The following is a 4,481-nucleotide window of genomic DNA, read 5'->3' on the forward strand; positions in this document are numbered from 1 at the left end:
TCGGTCCCCACACCTGGAAGCGTCCACGGACTCAGGCTATGCAGGGAACCCCCTCCTGCAAAAGGGGCAAAGCCCCCCTGAGCCGGGCAAGAGCTGGGAGACGGCACCGTCTCCCACACAGAAACAGGAAAAATCACTAAAAAGAAGGCAAAATTCCCTTCTAGTCTTTTTTTTTTTTTTGACAAGAAATACTTGCTTGAGCCTAGCAAAAGAAGAAGAAAAAAGGCTGACTAGCCTACAGCAGAGAACCGAAGGGGAGATGCTGCACCTCTGCTGGAGACAGACGAATACTGAAGGGATAGAGGAGAGGCTCTGTCCTGATATAGGGCATCCTTCAAGTTTTAGTCTGTCTCCACCTGCTGGAAAGGAGGCTCAACCCACTGTCTGGACTGATCCGGGTACGTACAGGAAAGACTGTTTCCACAAACTGCACATCATTAAGAAACTAAGACCACTCCTCCACTACAACGATTTCCGGACCGTCCTTCAAGCGACTTTATTTAGTAAGATAGACTATTGCAACACCTCTTAGGCCTCCCTACAGTTTCTAACAAACCACTACAAATGCTGCAAAATGCAGCAGCTAGAATCCTCACCAACTCCTGCAGAATTGACCACATCACGCCAATACTTAAGAGACCTCCACTGGCTCCCCATCCCCTCGAGAATACTCTATAAGACCCTCACAATCATCCACAAATCCCTTCACAAACAAAACTCTCATTGGCTTAATGACTCCCTACACTATCACTCCTCCAACAGACCAACCAGATCCGCCTACTTAGGCTCCCTGTCTGTCCAGCCGCATAAACTCACTTATCATATCTCCACCAAAAAATGGACGCTCTCCATAGCTGGCCCAACAATATGGAACTCTATGCCACCCGAACTATGCCAAGAACACTGCATCAAAACGTTCAAGAAAAAACTAGACATGGCTTTTTAAACAGGCCTACAACTAACCCCATTCCCTTAGCCATAATTTCCATCTCCCCCCTCTCCTCCCCCCCATTAAGCCCACTTTGGGCTATTTATTTGGTTGATCTATCTTCTTAACTCTATATAGGTCTGCTAGACCCTTTACTCCCTCTAATTCTCCCTCTTTGTTCCTTTATCCCCTTGTTAATTGTAATGTGTATAAATCTATTTCACAGCATTTGTTTATCCCCGTTTATCTGTAAACCGATGTGATATGCATATGAATGTCGGTCTAGAAAAACTTATAAATAAATAAATAGAATCATCTACAAATAGATGACATTTAATATCTCATCTCTCAATGATATCCACTACTGGGCACACATAGCGGTTAAATAATATTGGAGATAATACTGAACACTGGGGACCACAAATACTATTTTCCAAAGGAAGGAGCAGCCGTAACCCCTTGGGACAGATTGAAATCTGTGAGACCAAAAGAAGGGTCCCAAGCAACATACAAGCGTGTGAGACCACAGAAAGGACCCTGTGGGGATCAGAGGAAGGACCCTGGACAGTATATGAATGTGCAAGGCCACAGAAAGGACCCTGGATGGTATATGATTCTTTCAGGGTCAGAAGAAGGATCCAGGGTGGTATATAAGAGTGTGTGATGGTGGAGAAGGACCTTAGGTGGTATATGAGTATAAGGTCAGAGAAAGAGCACTAGGGTGTATATGAGTGTGTTTGCGTTTGGAAGAAGAGCCCAGGCAGTATATGCGTGTATGGGGATCAGAGGAAAGACCCTGTGTGGTATATGAATGTGTGGGGGGGTCAGAGAAAGAGCCCCAGGGGATATGAGTGTGTCTGAGGTTGGAGAGAGAGCCCCAGGAGTTGTGTGTGGGGGGGGGGGGGGGGAGATAAATGTGTGTGTGTGTCAAAGGAAAACCCCAGGTGGTATATGAGTGTGTGGCATTCACAGGAAAGGCACTGGGGGGGGTTAAATAAATGTGTGGAGGTCAGAGGATGGGTCCTAGAGGAGTAGATGAGTGTGTGAGGGTCAGAGAAGGGCCCCAGGGGGGTATATGAGTGTGTGAGGTCACAGGAAAGGCCCCAAAGGGTATATGAGTGAGTTTGAGGATGGAGAGCATGCCCCAGGAGGTATAATAGTGCCTGGGGGACATATGAAGAACCATGAGTGTGTGGAGTTCAGAGGAACGTCTCCAAGTGGGTATATGATTGTGAGAGTTAGAGGACGGGCCCCAAAGGGGTATATGACTGTGTGGGGGTCAGGAGAAAGGCCCCAGAGGGATATACGAGTGTGTGAGGTTACAGGAAGGGTTCCAGGGGTATACGAGTGTGTTTAAGGTGAGAGGGAGGACATAGGGCAGTATATGAGTGCGCCTGAGGCCAGAGGAAGAATCCCAAGAGGACATATCCAGGAACGTTTGGTTGTTCTGAGATTGGTATAAATTAGTGGAGGGTTGAGAGGTGCTGGTGATGAAATTTCTCTCTTTGCCCCATCCACAAGGTGTGACACCAGCACTGTCCCCCACTCCACCCAGGTAGCACCCCAGCAGCCTCTCTCTCTCTCCCCACCCAGGTAGCACCCCAGCAGCCTCTCTCTCTCTCCCCACCCAGGCAGCACCCCAGCAGCCTCTCTCTCCCCCCACCCAGGCAGCACCCCAGCAGCCTCTCTCTCCCCCCACCCAGGCAGCACCCCAGCAGCCTCTCTCTCTCTCCCCCACCCAGGCAGCACCCCCTCTCTCTCCCACCCAGGTAGCACCCCAGCAGCCTCTCTCTCACCCCACCCAGGTAGCACCCCAGCAGCCTCTCTCTCTCTCCCCCACCCAGGCAGCACCCCAGCATTCCCGACATTCTCCCGGAGCAAGACCGCAGCTCTCGCACGCTCCTGGCGCGCAGCGCTGCGCCTCCGCTTCCCCAGGTAGGACCCCGACACTTTCTCCCTTCCCCCTTTGAAGCAGAATCCCGCACTTTCTCTCTAACCAACCCCACTCCAGGCAGGACCCTAGCACGCACTCCCTGACCCCACCATAATGTGACGCTCCTACCTTTGAAGACGCCGCAGATTCCTTCCGCTCCACAGCCGCCACTACTTCTGGCGGGCCGAGGTCCGCTGTCCTGCACTCACGGGGGACCCGGCCGCTGCTGCACCAACTCCCCCCGGAAACAGAAGCCGGCAGAAGAGTTCCGGGGCGGGAGAGAGAGACATATACACAAACGGGTATCCAGAGAGTGGGAGAGACATATATAAACATCACACACACAAACACCTATGCAGAGAGACACACACACACACACCTATGCAGAGAGAGAGAGAGACACACACACACAAACCCCTATGCAGAGAGAGAGAGACACACACACACACAAACACCTATGCAGAGAGAGAGAGAGACATACACACACCTATGCAGAGAGAGAGAGAGAGACACACACACACAAACACCTATGCAGAGAGAAAGAGAGAGACACACACACACACACCTATGCAGAGAGAGAGACACACACACACAAACACCTATGCAGAGAGAGAGAGAGACATACACACAAACGGGTATCCAGAGAGTGGGAGAGACATATATAAACATCACACACACAAACACCTATGCAGAGAGAGAGACACACACACAGATACACACACAGGCTTCTGTAGAGAGAGAGAGACATACTCACACAGGCATCCAGAGAGTGGGAGAGACATACCCAGACACCACACACAAACACCTATATGAGATCACGTGATGTGGTGAACCGGGGCAGATGTTTCCTTCTTGGCTCTGGGTGCCGTGCTCCCACAATCAACAATAATCTCCCTTTTTTCAGGCATCCCTCAAAATGGTAAATATAACATCTGATCGGGCGTATGTCGACTATGAGATACATGCAGAAAGCATCGCAGGCTGTAATACAATGGGAAAAAAAATGCTCTCAGGACAAACACTGTGTTGAACTTTGAAAAACCTGTTGATCAAGTGAAGAACAGTATCAGTAGGGCTTACGCAAGTGGTTGTGGGGGAGAGTAGCTTGTCTGTGCCTGGGACCTGACTGAATAGGAGGGGGAATGCCTGGCCAGCAGCCCTGCCCTGTACAGAAAGGTTCCCAGACCCAGGTGCTGGCTCATCTATGCACACACACTTGTTTACTTAGCCCTATAAAAAGTCGGGGTTCTCCAGTGGGAGGCTGGAGCCTCACCTGTGCACTGACGAGTGGCGCAGGATCTGTCCTGGTGAAGCTGCGTGCTCGTTTTTCGGTCGCACTAGGGTTCCCTGACCTGATGCTGTTTTTCAGTCGCACTGGGGTTCCTCGACCTGATGAGTGGCAGGATGCTGATTTGGTATGTATTATAGTCACGGGAAATGAAGTATGTGTGCTGTAAATAAAGCTGTATTTTACTACTGTATATCTTGTATATTATATTATAGTGTGTGTGTGGGGGGGGGGGGGTCTCTGTATATCTCTCTCGGGCATCTTGTTACACAGGTGATGCCCATTAAGGGAGACAAAAAAGAGAAAGAAAAACTCCCGGGTTGGAAGTTAAA

The 4,481-nt window shown here is 50.1% G+C and overlaps 1 protein-coding gene across 4 annotated transcripts in view; it reads right to left on the reverse strand.

The window, feature by feature from the left end:
* The window catches only part of ACSF3 (acyl-CoA synthetase family member 3), a 162,029-nt gene extending 158,807 nt beyond the window's left edge, over positions 1-3,222 (reverse strand). For 2 of the 4 annotated variants that reach the window (XR_003857722.1, XM_029608612.1), the window contains exon 1: positions 2,991-3,221. The gene's annotated coding sequence lies outside the window, so the exon portion shown is untranslated. Of the gene's footprint in view, positions 1-2,990 lie in introns of all 4 variants that reach the window. The other 2 variants (XM_029608610.1, XM_029608609.1) reach the window with 2 other exon arrangements.
* Positions 3,223-4,481: the final 1,259 nt, after the last annotated feature.

The sequence above is a fragment of the Rhinatrema bivittatum genome, chromosome 7, assembly GCF_901001135.1.
Source record: "Rhinatrema bivittatum chromosome 7, aRhiBiv1.1, whole genome shotgun sequence".
NCBI classification, from domain to species: Eukaryota; Metazoa; Chordata; class Amphibia; order Gymnophiona; family Rhinatrematidae; genus Rhinatrema; species Rhinatrema bivittatum.